Source organism: Manis pentadactyla, chromosome 8 (assembly GCF_030020395.1).
Source record: "Manis pentadactyla isolate mManPen7 chromosome 8, mManPen7.hap1, whole genome shotgun sequence".
Classification (NCBI taxonomy): Eukaryota; Metazoa; Chordata; class Mammalia; order Pholidota; family Manidae; genus Manis; species Manis pentadactyla.
The window spans coordinates 126,492,088-126,516,502 of NC_080026.1; the positions used below are offsets into that span (position 1 = coordinate 126,492,088).

Below are 24,415 nucleotides of genomic sequence, written 5' to 3' on the forward strand. Positions count from 1 at the left end.
CTTACTGCTGACTGGTTGAGAGTCTTTCCATTTATAAATGGGTTTCCTTTCCTTATTTTTCACATGTTCAGCAGTGAGATAAAGGGGGATAAGGATGGGCTTTGGTGTCAGAAGAGGATTCAACCTCAGCTCTGCCACTTCTTAGCTCTGTGTCCTTAGGAGAGTTATTTCATTTCTCTAAGCCTCTATCTATCTCTATACTTGTAAGATAAATATAAAAGCACTACACCCCCCCCCCACTGTTGTGAGAAGTCTTTGAAAATATGTAGAGAAACTAGCATATAGCAGGCAGTTAGTAAATACCTTCTTTCCCTTTAGTGCAAAAATGTTTACATACAAATATTACATTTTATATATTTGCAGTGTTTAAAGGCAAATATTGTTCTTGTAGCTTTATGAATATATAATCAAATATGCCTGTGTTTTGATGATTAAAAATATTTGATAATTACAACCAGGTCAAGTGCTAAGGATATAATGATAAGTAAGAGAAATTCTTGCCAACTGGAACTTTCATTCTAGTTGGGAAAGATAGCTGATAATTAGCATGTATACAAATAATGCATAGACAAATATTTTTACAGAAAAATAAGATATTCCTATGTACTTAGCTTGCATGACTTTTAAGTGGAGATTTTGCCCACTGATTTATTGATGATCTTAGCTGGTAATAAGGGCATAGTGAATGAAATCCCAGACTCCAAGGTATCAGGTCCTAAAGAGGTTAGGGTGAGGAGGTAGATTTTGAACTGAGAAGGGTCACACATTGATGTCTAAGAAAATGTGTTTTATAAATTGTGGCACCTCTGAAAACCAAGTCAGCTGGCTTTCCTAGGCCAGCAAATTGCTGGTGACCCTAGAGAATTGTGTGAGGCCACAATTTAATTGCACAAACCTTAAGAAATCTGCAGTCCTTAATCCCATTAATACAACCTGGAACTCTGTTCTCCCATCCTTTCAAATATGCAAGTCTCATTGATTTCAATAGGAGTTACAGACACAGAGAAAGGGAAGAATTGGGCCAATTATCTGTTCAAAGCCAAGCATCACTTAAAGATTTAAATCACATCACATAGCTTTAAAGTGTTTGCAGGCACATCAGTGAGTCAGTGCCTTCTCACTCATTTGTCCAGAAGGCTTTCCAGTTCGAATGGACCATTTTAAAGGGTAGCTTCCTTCCCTAAAACAATCTCAGTGTCATTCTCATGCCCCAGTAATTTGATGTGACTGCTGGGAGGCAATGACCTCACATTTTTGTCTCAATTTTACTGCAGTATTGTTTCAGATTTGAACTATAGCCTAATCATCATTACCAATCCCAAATAACATTATAAATTCCTAGAATGTCTATTGGGCTCTGATCGGTGTTCCACACAGCAAGTTAAATCGACCGGGGCCCTCAGAGACCTTTTGTTTGAAGTAGTCGCGGTCCACTGGCCATGCACCAACATAGTGCAAAGAGGGAAAACGGTTGAAATGTAACATTGAAAGCAGCTGAACTTGCACAGAAGGTGAGTGACAGCACTCTGATTTCAGCTCTTCCTCAGCTCATAGACTACGTGTTATAGTATTTGGCTGCACTGTAAATGTCTGTAAAAGCAAATCCTATTTGTCTATTGATTTCCATCCTGTAATTGCATGCACGTTAGAACTCAAAAAAGTCTTATCTGCAAACTTCTTTGCGGGAGAGACCAGATGATATGGACTGCTAGGCACCTTGGTGGCCCAGCTAATCTGTGTTGTTGAGAGACTTCTTGATGCTGGACACATTGCAGCCTGGAGCTCAGGATCTTCTCTTTGCTAGGAGTTCTTTTTTTGACCCAAAGAAAGCAATCTCTCCCACACTTTGAGACAACTCTGCCTTCGTTCCAACACACCACCTTTTCCTTTGGTCTGGGTATTGATAATGCATAGTAGGATTAGGCTCAGGATTGGTCTCTAGGTGTGGCACAAAATTTGAGGTCAGACTTTTCACTCTTGGAATACACATGAAGAGGGCTGCCTTATGCAGCCAGGCAGGTTGTGCAGTCCACCTGAGACAGGGTGACACAGACAAGGCTGTCAACTTGCAGCCTGATAAAAGGAATATTGCAGGGGCTTTAACGTGAGTTCTAATTCTGCCTTCAAATTTAGTAGCTCTGAGACCTTGGGTAATTTCTGAGATTCTAAGTTTCTTCCTCTGTAAGATGAGGCCATAATACCCACCTTCTGGAATGATCATGTGGACTAGATACGTTAAAGAATGCAAAAAGCCTGCTGGGGATGTTGTGGTCTGGTTTTCTGTTTGTTTTGTTTTGTTTTCAATGAGAAAGGTCACTTAATGTATAATTCTGTGAAGTGAAAAGTCCATTTGTGATTAATATTTTAAAGAAAAAAACTCTTGTTTATTTTTCTCAAATGCCATTTCATAAAGAGCAAAAACCCTATAAAATAGCACACCAAAGAGTTATGATAACCATATTTTGTTCATAATAATGCTTGAATGAAAATTTTCTTCAGAGCCCTATTACTAATATTTTGGGCTAGCTCGGTGCTTACTTACCTGGCATTCCCCATGTAAACAGTAACCACAACAAAAACCATGGCTATTGTTATCATTACAAACAAATATTCATTGCTTGATAGACCTTTCTTATTTGAAATACTATTTCTAATAATTGTTAAAATAGTAAAGAACAGGTCCTAGAAATAATGATTACTATCATTTTTTAAATCTTTTCAGAAGTGTTTCTTGCCTTGCTGTAGAATAAGGATCTGAAATTGGAGAGATAGGTGTCCTAGCTTATAGCAATCTATTTTCCAGAATTACCTCCTTGCCATCTCGGTAGTTAGAACAAGCAGAGTAGCTTCATTCCCCGTGGAATATAGGGGTAAGAAAGTCTCAGGAAAAGTTTCAATAATTTTGAGGCAATTATTTCAGTAAATTCTGGGAAATAATTAGATTTTTGTAAATTAGCACATGAGTATTTCTATGGCAGAGGTGCAGTGGGCCTAGGGAATTGAGGATCCTCTTTAGTTTTAGCAGATGAAACAACAGAAAACAAACCACTAGGAGACAAATTATGTAGTGCAGGCCTTAGGTGCTAAAGAAGTTCAAGAGAGAAATATTAGGGAGGCCTACAGTTATCAGAAGAGCTTGCCGGAGAACATAGGTCTTAAGCTGGTCTTGAAGGATAGATGAGCAAAATTTGGATAGGCTGATGAAACATGTTCCATGAGCATTTTATATCTCCGATCTGAGGTGGGAATCTGTGAATTCTTTCACATTATGAGCATACAAAATGTTTCCAGATAATTAGTAAACATACGAACTTGACCTAGAGTGGCTAAAGTAATTGGCCCTTACTCACAGATAAAAACCTCAGAGATGATCCCATGGGAAGAGGAAGTACTCCCGCTGAGGCCCACCTTTCCAGTTGGCATTCAGCATTGCCCTGAGTTTTTGCATGCAGATCTTCGAAAGATAAAGGGTCAACAGATTGTGTTTATGCAAACTGAGATGTTCAAATTCTACTTGGGAGCACAAGTAAATAGTAAACAAGAGAGCCTGAAAGTTAGCTAAATTAAAAAGCTGGCTGAAAAGCTAAACACAACATACTTGATAAGAAATGATGGGCTCACTCAGCCCGGAGGAAGAGCAGCAGAATGGAGAATGTTTTCGGATACAGCTCTACTCATTATGATCTCAGCTCCAAGTTCTCCAGTGATAGGTTCAGAAGGCATATTGGAAGCTTTCCACATGTCTAATTATTTCCTGCTAAGTCTGTCATCAAAAAGAGCAAACCTTTAAGAGGCACAGTGAAGTTTATCTATTTTTTCTTCAGATGAAATGGTGACAAAGCTATTGGAATTCTGTGTGATAGATGATGTATGTAGATAGAGATAGAGAGCAGATATAAAAAATGAAACTTAGAGTTACCTTATGAGTGTGCTCACTGCCCATGTCCCCCATATCCTCTTCTCATCTCTCTCCAATCCCATCCTTCCTAACTCATCTCAAAACCAAACCCACTGACAGCCCTTCTTCTGACACCATTTCCCATTACTCCATGCCCACGTTATGTCAGATTCATGGGAAACCCATTACTTCTCTAGGTCTTCAGAGTCCAAACAAGGTCGGCTTTGTCACTATGGTGGTTTTAAAGTATGTCCACAAATCCGTTGATACTCCTTCCATCCAAAGGCAGGGCCTAATTCTCTTCCCCTTCAGTATGGGCTGGGCTTGGTGACTCCCTTCTAATAGAATAAAGCAAAAGTTACAGGGTACAATTTTCAGTGCTGAGTTATGACAGCTTCTCCTCATTCTTTCTCTCGGATCACTTGCTCTGAGAAAAGCCAGCTGCTGAGTCATGAGGACACTCTTGCTGAGTCACGAGTCCCATGGGGTGAGGAACTGCGGCCTCCTGTTGGTAGCCCCATGAGTGAGCCTGGAAGTAGACCCTCAAGTCCCTGTCAAGCCTGCTGATGACTGTAACCACGGCCAACATCTTAGTCACAACCTCATGAGAGGTGTAAACTAGAGCTGCTCAGCTAAGTTACTCCCATATTTTGACTCACAGAAACTGTGAGGTTAATAAAACTTTCTTATTTTAAGCACCTAACTTTGGGGATAGTATGGTGTATTGTTGCTACTTAATATAATGATCTAACAGAAAATGTGCTATCTTGACCTCAAAAAGCCATATAAAGAATGAGGTGAGAGTTGCTCATTTTTTTATAGGCATTGAAAAAGGAGAACACACCTTGGTCCACCCTAACTACTGCTTTTCCCAACTTGGCCAAAGGAACACCTTTACAGCAGTAATTCTCAGTGGGGCCAATACAGCCCCCTAAAGTTTTTTCAGAAACTTGCAGGACATTCTGAGTCTTCATAATGATTGGGGCCACTTAAAAGGCAGGTAGTAGGTGGGGCACAGGAATCCCCACTGCCCTATGGAACATGGAACAGTATACCACACAATGAAGAGTCATCTTGTCTTCCTTACCAGTCAGTTCACAGTGCCCTGCTGGATGTTCACAGAGGCAAAAACAAAATGAACAGAAAAAATGTTTAGAATTTTCTGGACTTAGAAGTTCTGTTTTACATTATATTCAATTTTTAAATGGTTTTAATAAATACTGAATTTTCCAGAAATGGAACCACTATATAAATTGCTAGGTTATATATTTTTCCTTGTTTATTTGCATTATAGACACTCAGAGTCTGAGAGAGCCACAGGAACTGAGCTAGCCAAATGTGGCAGGAGATGCATTTGCACGGTGAGATGCCCACAGGGAATGCTTAGAAAGGGCACAGCAGCCCCAAAGTGCATGGGAAGGATGTGAGCTGTCCCTTAAAGCAGCCTTGCATTATTAACCCAAATCTAGATTCATTTCCATTGTGCTTGTTTTTTTTAAAAAAAATCACCTTCATAACCTTAGATGGAAACCTTAATAAAAGAGAGAGGTTTATGACTTCTTCCTAGTCATCATATATACAAAGAAGTCATATAAACCCAATATTTTATAGACATTGATACTAAAATGGCAAAGAACAGTTTTAAAAGTAAAATGAAGATGTTAAGAACTATCAAAATATCAGTACTTCTTTCTGTAACTGATGTATATATATATATAGAAGATATTTAACTGATATATATATATAGAAGATATTTAACTGATATATATATATATATATATAGAAGATATTTAAATTATCTGTGAAGCAAAATGAGAAGTTAGAATAGCACAATCACAGAAGTGGTTATTGAAATCATCTGAAATTCCCTCTAAGTTCCACAGTGTCAAATAATGATATGACAGTCTAAGTTGCTCAGAGAATAAGATAGCATTAGAGAAATTTTAGTAGACATTTTCGAAGTTTCATAAAAAGAGGCCCCTGAAAGCTAGAGATGCTTTAAATAATGCAATTATTTAATCAAGAATGTCAAATACCAGCCATCACACCACCTGGTTTCTAAAGTAAAGGAAACTAGGAGCTAACAGGAGTGTTTTAAAAAGAGGCAGAGAAACAATGACAAAAGGAAGAGAAAAAGTAATTAAATATAGTCTAAAGGAAGGAGATGGGTATAGAATGTAGCTGTGCAGCATTTTTTTTTTGTCAAAAGTTTACATGTGAACTAATCTGTATTCAAAGAGAAGAAATAAAACTGTAGAAATTACCAACTTTTTTGAAAGGATAAGTGGCTCAAGTTACATCTATTAATGTTCTTTTTTTACCTCCTACCTCTAGGTTTCCAGGGTCGGCAGGGTTATAGTGTGTGAATACATTCCTCACTTACTGGCTGGCTGCTGTTCTGTATTGTTAGGGTTGGATTCTTAAGGGGATGGCTCAGGTGGTGAGAACATCAAGCCGCAAGTGCCACCTAGGCACAGCTCGTATAACACCAGAAGAAATACAATGTGAATGATCTTCAGTAGGCAGTAGTTGATTTTTCAAAAAGTTGTATCAGTATAAAATATCCTGATCTCTCCTCTGTGCTCATTAGTAGACAGAACCTGGTTCTGACTCCAGCACACCTGTGGGGTTGTGCTAACCTCCGCTCTGTCCTCACTTCTCTCCTCACTGCCACTGCACTTGGAACCCAGGCCAGCAAAAGCCAAAGTATTCACCAGCAGCTCCAAAGAAATCCCCCCTCATTCCGAGACAGAATCACCTACATTTAATAACTTCTTTATAACTCTACATCTTCAAACAGTATAAACTAATAACAGATTACCTGAATATTATGGATGATTCAAGGTTAACCAAAACTTTGTGTTTCAGACCTATGAGTGAAGACGTTTCTTGCACACTGGTCAGCTTCCCTGCCTCAGTGATTTTGACTCACCTAGAATAGTAGGGCAGAGGTTTGCCTCACTGATGACCGAGGCTGCTGCCAGCCACACTGCCCAGGGCTGTAGGCCCAGAGGATGCTGAGTCAGGGCCTGGAACGTCTCAGAACCCAGCCCCGCCGAACAATTGACACTGAGATGCTGTGGATATGTGTAGGCAGTGTGGCAATGCCTGAGTTTGGGGGAAAATTTTTATTTTAATCCTTATCTTTTAGAGGAACACATCAATTTGTCAACTGGGATTTGTGTTTTACTAGAGAAAACAGAATGAAGAGCAGTTTGTAATCATTTAGCTAAAGTTTAATATTGTTAAAATTGTCTGAAGATAAATAGCCCATTAAAATCAGGTATAACTGTAAAACAAAATAGTGTGACCCTTTTACCTAAGTAGCCAGGATAATATTCTTTCTCAAGAGTCAGTAAGGATTATATTCAGCAAAAAAATGCCCCTTTTCATGCTGGTATAGGTGGTAGTACAAGAATAGATTCTAAAATATAAAAACTAATAAAAGAAGAAGTAACAGGTAATTAATAATAAAACAAATTTATAAGAAAGGCAAGCTTTTTCATAGAAAAAATTACATATAGAGAGAAAGTTGTAAGTTATAAGAAGAGGAAATTAAATTTATTTCTACAGAAACAAAGGATCCAATGGAGTAAAAATAATTTAGAATTTTTAGTGCAAGAAAAATATAACCCATGCATAGTAAGTGGGCACAGGGGTTATTTTCTTCCTATCCTTAAGATATTATTGTTTCTTTACCCCACAATAATGGGATAATATGAATCATTTCCATGATTCCACATAATCTATGAATTATAAAAAGCTTTTTGATATTTTGTTAAGATCATTCTGTAGGTACTTACTGTATTTTCTTATTCAAAACTTTTATTTAAGGATTGAAATGTTTCTAATGATGGTGAAGCAACTCTAATGAAGTGGTCCCATGATATAAATATTGTATCAACATCTTCATGCAACGCAGTAATTAACGTGTATTTATATGTATGTGTGTATATATCCACACACACACACACACACACACACACACACATATACATATATAAATATATGTAATGGATCAAAAATTTGAATTACATTCCATTCAAAATGGTTAATAAACTTTGAACTTGGTAAGAATATTGTGATTACCCTTGCTTTCAGTAACTTCTTGTATGTTTTCTTAATAATGACAAAATTTAAATTTAAAAAAAGCAACTGAAGACAACATAGGAATGAATACCTTGCTGTGGTCCAAGTAGGGAAGGCTTTTCCAAGCAGCACATAAACCCAGGAGTTGTAAAGATGATCCATCACTTGAACTGCATATGAAAGCAAAAATTTGATGTTAAGAGACAGAAGCAACACAAAATGAACAGACAAATAGTGAAATTAGACAAAAACTTGCAGACAACACAGTATGTTGCTGTTGAATGTTTCTTGAAACCTTTTCACAGTGATACAAACTTGTACATGTATTTGGCAATATTCCATTGACTTGTCAAAAGAATCAGCACACAGTGTGGGTGTCAGGAACTGTTTTAGTGCCGTTTTCATACTATTTTTTAAAAAATCTAAATTCTGCCTTAAGCATCTCATGTTATAATTCAGCATCATCCCTGAGCTCAAACTATACTCTCAACACCTTAGGAACAAGAAGTAGCATGATTCAGGAGGCACCAAAGTCATTTAAAAGCCAAATCAGTCAGTCCTGAAATAATTCTAACTTTGGTGGTGGTATCCAGTGGAGAAAATGAAAATAATCCTTCTCACCTCTCTACTCCATGGACAGTTTGGGAAACTGAATTGTTCTCTGGCCATTTGTTAAACCAGAATATCCCCATTATTATCAGTACATCTCATTCTGCTTAAAAAATGTTAAATCAATAGTCTCTTATCTTACAGCTTTCTTTGTGAGAAAGAGTAAAGAAAAATGAATTCGGTTCCTTCATGATTCTTGCACTTGTCAAATTCTTTCCAAGGAGCAAATTAATTTATTATGTTTTCTCATGAAGGCAAATTAAAGCTATGTAAACTATTGTGGTAAAACTTAGCAGTCCTTTTTCATAAATTAAAGCTAACTGATGTAATGTTAATGAAAGGATCTATATTCAAATACAAATTTTAATAACTTGAGTGGAAATAAAATCTTAGACTTCATAAGCTTTTCCTTACGTAAAATTCATGTAACTTGAACAGAAAGTCATTAAAAAATGCAATTTTCTATATTGAAGCCTATATTAATTACCTTGTACGAAACTCTGAAAACTTCCTTAATGAAGGTCTGGTCCCTGAGAAGGAGAATTGTCTATTGATCAGTTAATTATCTCAACCCAATGGCCTGAGATTCAGTTTCTGGTGATCTCTATCTTACCTTTTTTCATATTTGAATGTTCTCATCAAATCCAGACGTATAACAGTTATTCAGTTATTTTTTTAAATAAGGGAGTTTTCATTTCTGTTTCTGTTAATACAAAGAGTACCAGTGTAAATTTAACATACTTTGCAACTTGTTGGTTCTTAGGACTTAGACATATTCCATGCATAAATGTATGTGTTTGTGTGTATGTGTAAAGCTTATTAGTCGGTAAGATTTTAAGGATGATTTTAGAAATGTATCCTGTGAGCTTCATTCTCTTGTACTTTTCAGATTTTCTAAATTCACTTCAATAGGATTGTAGGAAACAAGGCATTTCCAAATTCACTGAATCCTTGTGTTCTTTGATCCTGAAGAACACGAGAGATTCAAAATCAGTATTCTTTTGCATTTGTATTGTAACTGCATCTGTGCTTGGTTTTCACTCAGTTCAATAAGGAGAACTTCCAACTTTTTATATTGGTCAAAGAAACATAAACTACAGGGGCTAATATATGCTCATGTTTTTAAACAGGAAAAATTTGTAGATACTAAGGTTGATTACATATGTTCCATGCTGGGATTTAGGAATTTCTGTGTAACAGTAAAATACGGGTTTTTTTTTTAATATTAAAGTTTGCAACATTCACTAAATTCAAAAGGTAGTGTCAGATTATACTTAACATTCACTTAGTTCTAGGGTGAATCATTTAAATTGAACAACAGACATCTAAAACACATCTTTGACACATATATTTTATTTTTATGTCATACTAGAAGTCATAAACACTGCAGAAACAATGAACTTAAAACTGCCATACATCCAAAACCGTTTTGGCTCAAACCAAGAACCAGAGAAACGCCAAGCAGGAAGGCGCCCATGCTTAAGTAGGTCAGAGGGTCCAATTATTTGGTCCTGTCTCCAGTAGTCATCACTGTGCAGTTTTACTTTAAGAGAAAAGGATTTCATGGAGGAGCCCCACAGGCTTTCTGGGAGGAACATATGTAATATTTTTCATCCACTTTTGAGTTTATTTTGGCTGCTTAACATCTTCTTTCAAAATGTCAGCAGTGATTAAACTACATTATGGGCTAATTAATGTGAACTTTTATCTCAAAACTAATTTTGAGTAATACCAGAACAGAACACGTCAATAGGTTAAAGATGGAAAGTTGAACAGTTGCTTTTCCATATGAAAAAATGCATATTTTCTTCAGTTCACCTCTATTTTCCAAATCAATCCAATATGAATGTTTAGAAAGGTTAAATCAGGTCAAAGATTGGAAGCAACACCCTTTGAAGTTTGGTGATATAGTTCCTTTCATTGAATGTGGCATAGATTCTTGCATTTTAGAATATTGGTCATTTTCTGAAGCTTAGGAAATACTTCCCCATGTGCCTGGACTCAGGGGATGTGGCTATGGTTGGTTAGCTATGTACATCCAATTCATACTTTGGCAGCAAAGCTCCAAATTTTAAAATCATCTTCATGTGACATCCTGTAACCTGTTTCCTTCTTCTAAGCAGGCTTTTTCTGAAATCAGTTAAAATGACCAAATCATCTATTTCATCTCACAGTAATTCTAGAGCTTTATTAGACTTTTGCCCCTAAGTGGCTTCTGCCATGTTTAATTACACACCTAAATAAAAGCCATGCTCAAACTGGAGTGCAGCAACATTTCATGTTGAATCATAAACTTCAGAACACGATCTAGCCATACCATGAAGGGCACCATAACTGGATACTGATCTGAACTGTTCAGTCAGACAGCCTGGCAAATCAGCCACCTACAATTCAATTATTGCTTTTATTTGAATTATAATTAAATTTTGGATATATTTGTTTTAGCTATTGATTCAGCTGAGTTCGTTCTGGCCGTACAAGTAGTCCTGTACAAAGACAGCCATATTTTGTCTCAGGCAGGTTTTTTTTTTATAGATAATATTGTTTATAAGCCCCTTTAGAGAGTTCTCTAAATATGCAATTAAGAGTAATGCAGATAGACGGTAGACATGTAGTCATGAGCATTAGGATCTGCTTTGGAGTACCCTGACTTCCCATCCTTTGTAGGCTATTCTAGCCCTCGAGAAATAATGGGTAGTCCTTCAGCATTGTGGCTCATTGGCTCAAAATCAGTATTTTCATGTCTTCATTCTCTTCTCTCAATTAGTACTTGACCAAAGAAATAAAAACAGCTGTTTGGCTATTTGCAACTCTAGAATGTGAAGTGGGAATGAAATATGATTAATTAAAAATCTGCAGTTATTCATGGGAGACTTTCTTCTTTTCGACTATTATGATTCCAGTTTGTCAAAATGCTTTGAAATAGGAAGTATTTTTACAAAAAGAAAAAAAAGCGATGGCAACTCAACATTCTTAATCAATTATAAATAAGCTACTTATAGTTTGTCCTTTCAAGATCCCTTTTTACATTGTTTTAGGGTAAGTCATAAATACCTTTGCAAATAAAAATTATAACCTGCATTTCTCCAACTTTAATAAAGGAGGGTATGGAGTAAGAAATATGAAACCGAATTTGTTGAACTATATATATATGTGTACATATATATATATATATACACATATATACTTGTTAAAAGTATATATATGTGTGTATATATGTACTTCTTAGAAGTATATATGTGTGTGTGTATATATACACACACACACACACACACACACATATATATATATACATACTTCTTAAAACCTGATAGTACCATACTTCTGCTATACTTCTCTACTTTTTTAGATTTAATGCCTCTAAAATGTAAGTTTCTTTTTTTTATTAAAAAAAAAAAAACTCTTTCCTCTAGTTATGGGAACTCATCAAGCATTGGGCTGAAAGTCAGTGGCAGCTGGGTGCAGAACTGGCCCCTTTCCCAGACCTCCGAGTAAGACTAATTTGAAAACCCTTTACAGAATGTAGCCAAGCGCCTACTGCTAAGATCCTGCTCTAATCAACCATTGATCATAAGAGATTTCCTATATTGACCTGAAAGCAAGTTTTTTCATCTTCCTGCCAGCTAAGGCACTTACTGTAAGTAGGTAGATAACATCCAAAGTGAATATGCCTAATAAAGAAGGCAAAATCCTCATCTCTCCCTACAAATGACTTTCTCCCCAGTGGGCCTTCCCTAATGACACTTGCTGATAAGAATTTCTGTCTCCATTCATCTCTTAACCCATTTCATTGCCGCCCTATGAGGAACCTATGGTTAGCAAGATGTCTCTTCTACAAATACACTTGGCAGATCACTAGGAAACTGAACCCAGGGACTGTGGAACAGTGTATGAGAACCATCTTTGTGTCTGGAGCGACCCTGGAGTAAATGCAGGGCAATCTTTGTGCTGCTGGGTCCAACATCAGAAAGTTCAAGTTCCAGATCACTGTGAAGTCATCGGATTTCTCTATGATTTACCTGCCTGTAGAGTTTGAAAGGTTCCCACTAGTGCTGACTTTTTGTGATGCTGCTCAATTTATAGTAGCTCTGCAGATACTTTGATTGTTCCTAAAGGCAAAGTGGGGCAAAATGGTACTTTTTCATTCAGAAGGGTCAGCATTTATGGGACATGCTCAGTCTGATTCTCAAAATTGCTTCAGAGACTGAGGATTTCTTTTATACCATCTTCTTTTAGATTAAAGGAGGTCATTTAAACAAACTACTTCCCCAAAGTCCCTGTTTTGAATTATGGGAGAGAATGTGTACTATCTGGGGTCTTAGATCACTTAGCAAACCTCAGAGGAACGGTTTGAAGTCTGTTTTGAGAATTACACTGTCCCACTCTGTGGCCTTTCCTTCAGCACAGGAGATTTATCAAGGATCAATTTGGCTACAGACACATCTGTTTTTGTTAAAATGCCTTTGGCCATTAAGTTATCTATAATAACTTTTGGTAAGGTCTAAGCAATTTATAATAATATTAATGGAAAAATCATGATTCTGTATAGCATTTTTCTTTTCCATTTTATCTAATGGCTAGAAGTGAGGATTTGCATAATTTTATCTAGGTTTTTTTCTCTTCCATGTTGCTATGATCAGAGTTTTATATAGAAGGCATGAATTTGCTTTACTATTGGAGTTTGTTAAAATAATATTTTGGCTTTCCAGAGATAGTTGAATATTTTCAATTACTTTTAATGGTGACATTTAAAAAAATATTGACTGCTATGAACTTAGAGCAGAAACATCACCTTGGACAACACAAAAATTCATTCTTTTGGTTGATAGCTTGTCTTTTAATATTCAGTGTGGTATATCTGTGCTAAGTGATATTATAAGCTTTGTGTATTTCTCCTATACTCTTATGTATTCTCATATAGATGCTGTGGAAAGCAATGATTCGCATCACCACCCAACACTGTTTAAACTTGATGTAAAATTATAATCTCGTTTCTTATAAATAGGTATCTAAGCTTTAAAAAAATCTCGTGTTTTTGCGTTGGCTCTAACTTTGCACGAGTCCCCAGAGGGAAATCAGAACATGCAAGGTAAAGGTAAACTGTTTTTTTCCTTTTGGGAAGTGGTTCATTCAGGAACTGAGGGACGCTAATGGTGGGATTTCCAAAGTTGATTCAGAATACTAACCGTTTCTCCGTAGACATTCAGGGAGAGTTGAATTGCTAATGCTTTGATGCCAAGCAACTGCGTCAGCTGTTTCCATTTTTCATCAATATTGTACACACAGCCACAGATGCTAAGACCTGTTCAGAGACAATGTTGACCAAGATGCTGAGTAGACGCTCACTAATGTAGCTCTTGCTCCCTGGACATGAGCATGTCTAGTCCTTAGGAAGGGGCGTGAACACTTTTGGATTGCAGTGGCTCTGGGCTAGAAAATCTCCCCGGGTCACCTTCTTCGACAGCAGATCAATGAAGGCCACACTGGTGCCATGGTGTTCCCTCCCCTGCCCTGCGTTCTTCCCACCCTCCGCTCAGGAGCTTCTCTGCAGCCCAGTCCCAGGATTACAGAAGCATAAGAAGGCCAGCCTCTCTTTCCAGATACCTGTAAGGTGGGATACCACTAAGAATCTATTCGGAATCTGCTTCCTTAGCCGCAGACATCCTCATAATACATGGTCTAATTCTCATTCAAGCGATATTTATTGACCATCTATCTTGGATGAAGCATTGGGATAGAAAGGTGAATAAAACATTGTCCCTACTTTTAAGGTGTTCCCAGTCATAAGGAGTAGGCAGAGTTATAAAGACAAAATTGTATTATAACATAGAAAATTTGAGAATTAGACTTTTAAAAATATCTGTTAGGTTGAGAGATTGCTAGAGGTAAGATCAAGTCCCATCCTGGTCTTTTACACAGCCCAGTCTCATTCCTTTTCTGATCTGAGGCTTACAGCCAGGTTCTTAATCAGTGTTACTGGCACAGAAACCACACCTAACATTAAATAGAAACATACCTAACACTGCCGGTATGGTTCTCACTCTGGTAGAAAGAAGTATGTCCTGTCCTTCACAAGTCCTTGACGTGCAAGAACAAGTGGCAGTTTCTAGCAAGGAATTGTTTGAATCCCACCAGGCTTCATGGACATCTTCTTCTGCTTCCACAAGAGAACATATAGAAGAGAGGAGGCCAGCAGTGAAATTGGGGTCCTTGCTGCTGGCCTGCTGAAGGAAGGCAGCTGCAGTCATAAATTTGTAGAGCCAGAAGTGACCTTAGTAGCCACCTACTCCAACTTCCTTCCAAGAGAAATCTCTCAGGGGACATTCTGCATTTCAAATCAAGAAAAGCTTGGAAGCCACAGAGTCAGCTGGCTTGCAGTTGTCATGGAATTTGGGGGGTATTTGTTGCAAACAGAAACAGGATCCACAGGATATAATAGCCACTGACTAGCCTTCTTGTAGAGTCTGTGGACGATCTCAGTCTCGCTTTTTCCTACCTCTCTGGGTGTTCCTGTAATCTCCTGGACTCCCCTTATCCATTCCCAGTCCTCTGCTCTTGGTTTTCTCTTCTTCTTACTCTATTCTTCCTGCTGGGGTGGGGATGGGGGTGGAGTGCTCATCCATCCCAGTGGCAGAAACTGCTGGTTCTCCACCCAAGGTTACCACCACCCTCCCCGGCAGAGAGTTGTTTCCGGGAAGTAGTACTTGTTAATGGCATTGGAACAGACTGGAGCTTTTCCGGTTCCAGGTGGTTTAGGAGGGGGCGGTATCTTCTCCAGCCTCTAATCTCCCATCTGCCGCCTAGATACCGATGCTCGCGCAGCCATGGAAACCCCAGACTGAGGAGGCAGGGACATCGCCAGTCTGAGTCCCTGAGTAACTGCACAGAACAGACGCCCTGACACACGCATCTGACACCATTAAGGACACCGACCTGGGCCTTCCCATGGGGAGAAATAAACTTATTTGGTTTAGCCACTGATATTTCAGGCTTTAACTATTGTAACAGCTGGCATTACCCACCTATATGATTGCAGACTCTTCAGATTCCATCCATGGGTGTGGGAGGGGGAGCCCATTCTGCGTTTCTTGGCTAAATTTTATTCCTGAGCTTCACACCTTCATATCCAACTAGATATCTCCACTAAGACGTCCAACAAGTCATCAAACTCCATCTGCCTAGGACTGAACAAATCACCTGCCACCTTCCCACACACCCTGGCTATTCCTTCTTCTCCTTCATAGCCTAATGGATAGCATCTGTCTGCACTCGGCCATCCTAGCCAAAAAGCTGGGAGTTGTTCTAGACCCCTCCCTCTTTTTCACCTCCGGTATTACTCTCGCCTAGATTTCTGTTCTGCTCATCCCTTTTCTCTCTCTCTTTATTGCCCCTTTCCAATCTGCTTGTAATAATCATAGCCTCCCCTCCCCCACCCCACTCCCTCTGCCCATGCTACCACTAGAGGTATCTTTCTGAGATAAAAATCTGATTATGCCTTTCCATTCCTTAAAAGTATTCCAGGGCTCTTTGTGGCTTGCAGATTGAAACTTGGCTTCCTGCTTTGGAATCTGTGGCCATCTCATGGGCCCACCCCCACCTTGTGCTTCCCTCTTTCTCTTCTCTCTCACCATTTTCCCACTTGTGCCTGCGTCCCATCCATAGCAAATGCCCTTAAGTTCTCAAATACCTACCCCCTCCATCCTTTTTCTCCTTTCTTGAACTTGTAGTTCCCTCTACCCAGAACATAGTGCACCTCTCATGCCAGTGTTCTTCATCTGAGTTGTTCCCTCTCATCCTCAAACCTCAGCTCAGGTATCATCTCTCCTGGGAATCTTCAACACCCACACCCTATCTTCTTTCCCTCATGCCTGATGCCTACTTCATAGAATTTGTCTCTGTGCAACTTTTAGCAAACCTAGGAGCTCTTGCATGGTTGCCCTACCTTGATGATATTTGGTAATGACTCTTTGACACCAACCAACCTCAACCACACTGCCTGCAATATGCCCTTGATTCATTCATCAATTTAACCTGTAGATTGTCATGCACTCCTATCTGGATAAAATAATGCACATAAAGCGCTGAAGGTAATACCTGGCATGTAGTAAGCATTCACTCAGTGTTAACAGAGTATTTGTTTTTATATATTATTATTATTGTCGTTTTTATTACCATCAGCATATAATTAATGTCTCTGACCATAACCAATTTTACACCCCTACCAATTTTTGTTTTTCATTTTCTCTTGGCTCAAAATCATGTGTTAGTTATTTACACCAAAGCAGCAGTTTCCTTCTAATGGCTGTAGACTGAGCAGAGTGCGAGTCAAAGGACTGGAGTCCTGGGTTCCAGTCCCATCTCTACCACCAGCTGGGTGAGCTAGTCATTCAATCACTGGACCTCATTTTGGCCATTTGTGAAGCAAATATTAAAATAGCTTCCAGACCCACTTCAACAGCATAGTCTTGAGGAAAAACTGAAGCAATGAATGTAAAGGCATTTTTAACTCAAAAAAATGTATGAAAGTTAATTATTAGAAGTAATTTCAATAATCTAAGCAATAATAATGTGAACTGTGCTTTCTCCATTGAATGTTGTCATTCCTTTGTTTTGCCATATCTCTTTCAATTACTTTGACATTCCCTAATGAATGGGCAACATATAAGTCATCTATCCCTTCATGATCAAGTTTTCAATTGATCATGAAAATAATTCTGACTTGAGGACTGAACACATTTATCACCTCACTGACAGTGTTGCTTTAAATTGATGCTGTAAGTCCATCTTTCTCTCCAATTTTGTCCCTTATTTGACACTTCACATAGTAGATGCACTGGTTTTTGAATGAATGAATGAATGCTACTAAAGGATAGCAGCAAATCTTGAGTGCCCAGTGTTATGTCTCCTGCTTCCTATTTGACTTCAGACTTCTCACTCATGATGACAATGATGGACATCTTTGAGCTCTTATGTGCCAAGTACTTTGCTAAGCCCCTTACATTTAATCCTCACAGTAATTTGGCTAAAAGAATACCTGAACTTGATACACTATAACCTAAGCTCCATGAAGTATAGAGTCTTTTATGTCTTGTCTGTCTTTTAACTGCTAAATCCTTAGGGACCAAGGCAGTACCTGGAATACAGTAGGCACTCAAGAAATAATAGTTGAATGAAGTGATTTGCTCTTTAAAATTTTTTGATCCTTAGGACTTTGGTGTGTTCTGAATATTTGTAAATGGACTGTGATTTCTTAGTAGTAATAGTAGTAACTGATTGTTTTATTATTAAAATTATTAACTAACTTGTATAATACTTTTACAGTTTATAAAATACTTTCACATATAATCTCATTTAATTTAAACAACCAATGACTACTAGAAATACTAAAGCACAATACCTCTACTAAATGGAAAATAAAATACTGCTGTCATTACAAAACTGCCATAATTTGACTTCATCAATGAATTTAAGCACTTTGATTAGGATGATTAGGGTTTAAAATAAGAGATTCCCATGTCAGATTTTGTTAATTAAAGGAAGAAATTAGAAAATACTGGAAAATATTACCCCAGCTGGCTAAGAAGGAAATGAGCAACTGGAAATTTACTTAACATGGAAAGGTGGTTGCAAGGCTGATTTTTGTAATGTTTGTGGCTCAAAAAAAAATCACAAATATTTTAAATGAACAATAAAATGTCCTAGTATGTAATTAAAATTAAAATGGATAAGATCTAAAAAAAAAAAGCTTTATTGTTAAAAACCATGAGGATTTGCATTTTGATAAACAATGGCTTGAGACAGTAATGGCCAAAATTTTCTCAGCATATTCTAACCAATGAGAGAACAGTTCATATAAAATTTAGGGCATGCTCTGCAATGTTATAGAAAGTGGCACCTGTGGGCTAGAGTAGGATTACATTTTATAGAACTTGTACAGAGTACCTTTAATTGAAATTTTAAAATATTATGATTCATTAAAGACCAAACAAAATTTTATAACCAGAATACAATTACCATTTGTAGCTAAACATTGACATCTGTAGTTGTCTTTGGTTTGTAGTAGGTGAAGGGAAATATTTCTTTAAACTGTCAGACAAATATGACTTGTCCACTTTTCATTCCAGTGTCTTCAGCACTTGAAGTATTTCAATTTTTGTTCTACAGTGTAACCTTTGGAGTTTTGCCTAATAATGACTTCACTTGTGCTGGCCTTCCAATAGATAAATTAAAATGGAAATGCGTATTTTCTAATTATGCGTCCAGCCCTAGTTACATATTAGCAAGGGTGGCCACACAGAATGTTAAATTATGTCTGCACAATAGCTAGAGTATATGTAACAACAAAGTTTCCCAAAGTCACTTTCTTAATCATGTGAAGGATAGGCAAGACTCTGATCAGTATCGTATGTAGCTATATACAATCAAAGGAAAAACATTTAAACATCCCAGCATGGTATTTCCATTTAAATCTGATTACAGTGAAATAAAACTGTAGCCATTAAAGGTTTAGAAGAACTACAAATACAAGCCGTAAAAGCAGACAGATAGTAAATGAGGTAGTAAAACATTTCAGCAGGGCAAACAGTCTACAGCACTCATTCAAGTCTTCCTGAAGCCAACTGTGCTGTTCACTACAGACCCTGCACCGTTCCCTGAGCTCCACTTAAACCTGCAATTAACCTTTCACGCCTAATGAAGCTGTTTTCCTGGAAAATTAAAATATATAGTAGTGCCTGCTTTTACACAGACTTGGGAGGGGAGCATTTCAAAATGAATGCCTTTTTGGAGGCTTTGTTTAAATGTAAAATGGAAGTGCTATGTTTGTATATAAAGTCAGAATGTTCTTTCTAGGGCAATTTCATTTGAAGTGCAGTATTTTATTACTGTACTTATTAATTGTTCTGCATAATTGTAAAAAAAACACACATCAGTAATTTTATGATTAGATTGTTACTTCTGAGGTCTACTAATATACCATTTCACTTCCATTAGGAAAGCTAGAGTTTTACTAAAGATAACTAAATTCCGTGTTTCTCCTTGGTGATTTTCATTGCAAATTGAGTGTTAGTTTAAAAAGATATCTTTACCATTTAAATATTTAGTTGGTTGTTTCCATCGCTTTCTCTTTAGGGCATGTCTGCACATGGTTATTGAGAAATAAAGTTCTTAAATTTTAGGAACGAAATATTATTTTTTTCTGAGGTTCTGGGTAAAGATCTGATATTGGTACATCTACTTATTTACTAGCTATTGGTGGTGGCTCTTGGCATCCAAACCAGTCACTACTAACTTGTGCCCATGTTCGAAAGGGTTTGTTACGGTCCCAAAGTTTCCTTCACTGCTTTCCCTGCCCTGGGTCATCCAGAGCAGCCACTGGTCATGTTCCACATTAACAAGTGCCAGTTTGAAAGAGACCATGCAAAATGGAATGGGAAACAAGATGGTGCTTGCTTTCTTAGGAGGCTTATAATTCATATACAAATACTCTAAATGTCACAGTGTCTGGTATTTAAGAACTAAAAGTGCAAAAAGGTAAAGCTTATAATAAACATTTAAACCCCAGCATTTTTATTGAATCTCCCGACATATTTTGATTTAAATTCTGCTAGCCTGCAGCGTGTGTGCGTCATCTTGACATGGTAAATGAAATTCCTTTAGACCACCAGTCTAAAATAATGAATTGTTCCCCCAGTTAATTGTATTGCTTTGATAACAAGGAACTGTGCTAGGCCTAGAGAACACAATAAGTGGATTTCATCAGATAATTTGTGTGACGTTTTGAAAAATGATCCTCTAGAGTGACCTGATTTTAATGGAACTCTGACGGCAGGCAGCATGCGCCACCAAGCAGCGTCCTACTGGGAGGGCACACTTTCTCCTGTGGTGCCAGGAGTGTGGGGTCATCACGAGAGAACTTCTCACCAGGAAAAAGTTCCAGGGAAATCTAAACCAGCAGAAAGGATGATACAAAGAACTTATTTCTAAGTTGCTTTTATTTTTTTGATACATATTTTTTTTAATCCAAGAAAGATCTCAAAGTACCTTTCTGTCTTCTTTACCAGTGTGAAAATAAATCAAGACCAACCAAATAACAAAGACTGTTTATCCAGAATTTCCTATAGCATGAGAGTTGGCGCCCGCGGCTTGCTTGCATTTTGGCATAGACTTTAAAATGGGCAAATATGTGGGAATGCTTTATAGTGGGAAAAAGAGGTTTCCAGTAGGAGGCTGTTGACATGGGAAAGTTGGAGGCAGGCAAACTAGAAGTAGGGCACCCTGTGTGATTGGCTAGGGGTACATATTTGTCTTTCTATGGTTGGTCCTAAGTTAGAATCAGGAACAAACATTTAGGAAGCTGTCAGTTAATGATCAAATCCTGTCTATTTAGGACCCAGTGTTACAGGGATAATCGTTTGTTGTTAGTGGGTTGTTATTAGTGATAGCAGTCCGAATTCCTACAAGCCTGACATAGCAGGCTGGCTTTCCAGGCTGGTTATTGTAGATAAAGGGTTGGTTTCCTGGGCAGGTTGCTGCAGCTTGTCGTCCTGAGTTCTGCTTTTATATACGGTCTATTTGTATATTCAGTCCCTCACCAGCATATAAATGTTACATTTGAGGAGTAATGGACAATATTGTCTTTTTTAAAGAGCTACTGACTTGACTTTTCTTTTTATCAATTAAGGGAATTAGATTCCCTACCATAAAGTGTGCTGAAGGGCAGTGATAGAACTTACTTTAATTTCTCTCTATTTTTAAATGAGTCTTCCACACATTAAACAATTTAGAAGACAGAAACCTTGTCTCCCTCGTTTATCTCTTGTGCCCAGGGCCTCTTACAGGCTGAGAGAGGACCTAGAAACTTCTCGGTGGTGGTGGTTGTTTAAAGTTCTACAAACGGTAAAATGTGAAGAAATGGAAAAACAGTAATAAAAACTTACACTCCACAATTTGACCCTTAAAATATGCCCCCAGTTATGATGATTATTGTGCTGCTCATAATTAAGTTCAGGGTGTATAAAGCAGACTAATTTGTGGTGTGCCACAGCTAGGTGGTCCCCTGAAGGACCCAAGCTTAAATCTGAATGAAAACATCTTTGGCCCATCAAGAAGGTAAGACCTGAGCAAGCTGCTCTCTGTGAGTACCTATGGTAGGCACTCAAATACCGCTGCCTGGAGGAATGCAAGGTTTCCTACATACATATTGCCATTTATGCAGAGTTTAAAAATGTAGCCGGTTGTTCCATTTGCACAGGAAAGGACGAAAAGCTGAAAGATTAAAAAGAAGCATGATTTGCAGTTTTATTTGTAAATTAAGGACTGAAATATGGTTTAGGATTTGTGATTTTCAACTGAATGTGTTTCTAAACTTACGGATCATTAGTAAACCCAGGATATGTTGTGGGAGACACTACTTTAATTAGGCTTGGGACTTCACATACCCCCAGAATGCAAAGATACTGTGACAGTTTCAGATTAGCATAGAATTTCCTGTTTTGGCAACTCAAATTGTTTACTTCTCTCCTGGCACTTTATCTCCTGTAAGGAAAACAACATTTGCAGCCACACGTAAATGGAAAAGCATTGTTTTTCAAAGCTCCTTTGGACTAGATCATGCAGTAATTTAATGAATAATATGATTTCATATTTAGATGCTGTGATCATTGAAATTAGTGTAAGTGGTCTCTGTCCACATTAAAGGAGCCATATATTACTTGTCATATTTGGCTGTCTCTGGATAAGATGGTGCCAGGAATAAATACCAGAAGGCAGTAAATTATGATAGAAGTATGCCAGGAGATCTGTGGAAACTTAAGGTTGTCTGAGCTGAACTGTTAATTAGCACCACCATGGTCTGTGATTTGTTTTTTAAATAATGTGCTTTAGTTCCCTCCCTTAATGTAACAAAATAATTATTTCCTACAGCAGAATGAACAGCTAAAATGTCTATGTTGGACACTTCAGAAGTTCATGTGTGCTCTTCAAAGGTCAAGAAAGTAATTTTTATTTAAACTTTGAACCTTGAACTTGCATTATCTCTATACTATTTAATACCCTGAATGAGTAGGTTATTGAATAGCAGCCCTTAGAAGGTGAAGATGATCCGCCTACCCAGAGATTACTGTAATTTTAACCTCTTCCCTTCTCTAGCACCATTCATTTCTCCTTCTCCACAAATACATTCTCTTCTGTTTTCAAATGTGCTCAAAACCTCTTTTTTCTTTTAAAAAATATATACCCAGATAATCACATGTATCTGCATGTATTTCATCTGACCCTGCTGCCTCCCCTGTGTACCAGCTTACTTTTCTCTTTTCATTGCCAAATGTCTTAAACATGGGATCTGTGTCTGTTGGCCACTTCCTCTCACCCCGTTCCCTGCTTAACTTTCAAGCCTCCATCCTCAGTTAGGTATGGAAATGACTCAAAGATCATCAAAATCTTTGAGGAAATCTAATGGCCTCTACAGCCAGCCTCACCTGCTGGCCCATTTGGTACTTTCTTACAGACTCCTTGAACCCTGGCCTCCCTTCACCTCCACAGCACTGCCCTAGGCTTGTTGGCCTTCCTCTTACAGGCTCCATTCCCCTTCATTAGCATTTCTTCTTGTCCACAAATCTCTGGAGCTCTGTTCTTGCCAGGTCCTATTTTTGAGGCTTACCTAGAATAAGTTGACCCACAGGAATAAAATGAATTCAGTAACACCTTATTACAAGTTAAGAGCATATTGAGAAGATGTCTGTGAGGGCCCAGAAATTGGTTCAGCTCAATTCAGAGTCAAGTCTCCAAGACCTTAAAGAAGGGAAAATAAACAAAAAGTCTCTTGGTGACCTCTTCTTAAAGCAAGCATACTGGTCTCTTGGTTTAGTGTGAAGATGTGGCACATTTTGTTTTATTCAAGAATTGTTTAGGACTCAACAGAAACTGAAATGATTCATGTGTAGCTATGATAAATCAGGGTGTCTGGTTGAGCCACTGCTCAAAGTCCTAAATCCCTGAACATCTTTACAAATGTTCCTGTCAATCAATGGACAAAACAATGTAACAAAGCAAAATTCTTTTAATTACCTATGGTATATATAGATATCCACTTTTGTGTCAATATTCTCCTGACAATTAAGGTCCTCTTCTTACACTTAAGAACGTTATCAGCAGAATGTCCTCAAGTTGTCTTTCCTCCATATCCACTTATGCAAAGCACAGCTCTAGCCCTGGGGACTTTCTTCTTAAAAACAGGTGAAGATACCGAACAGACAGTCCATAGACTGGGAGAAAATATTTGCAGCACACATATCTGGTAAAGGACTGGCATTTAAAGTGTAAAAGAAATCTCTTTAGATTCAACAATAATAAAAGGAACCACTCAATTAAAAATAGGCAAAAGATCTGAATGTCAGATGGAGATACCTCCTTGAAGAAGATATACATAAGGCAACTGTATGAAAAGACACTCAACATCATATGTTATTAGGGAATTGCAGATGAAAACAGTCATGAGCTCCAGCTGCACACCTATTAGAATGGCTAAAATCCAAAACACTGACACCACCAAAAGTTGATGAAGACATAGTGCAACAGGAACTCTCATTGCTGGTGGAAATGCAAAACAGCACAGCCACTTTGGAAAACAGTTTTACAGTTTCTTTCAAAACGAAAAACATAGACTTACCGTGTGGCCCAGTGATCACACTCCTAGGTATTTGTGAACTGAAAACATATGACCACACAAAAATTTGAACATGGATGTTTATGGCAACTTTATTCATAATTGCCAAAACTTGAAAGCAGTCAAGATGTCTTTCAATAGGGGAGTGGATAAAC

General features: G+C 37.8%; 1 protein-coding gene across 3 annotated transcripts in view; it reads left to right on the plus strand.

Annotated features, from left to right (window-relative positions):
• Nucleotides 1-24,415, plus strand: part of ATRNL1 (attractin like 1) — a 750,424-nt gene that overhangs the window by 720,775 nt on the left and 5,234 nt on the right. The window lies entirely within an intron of this gene.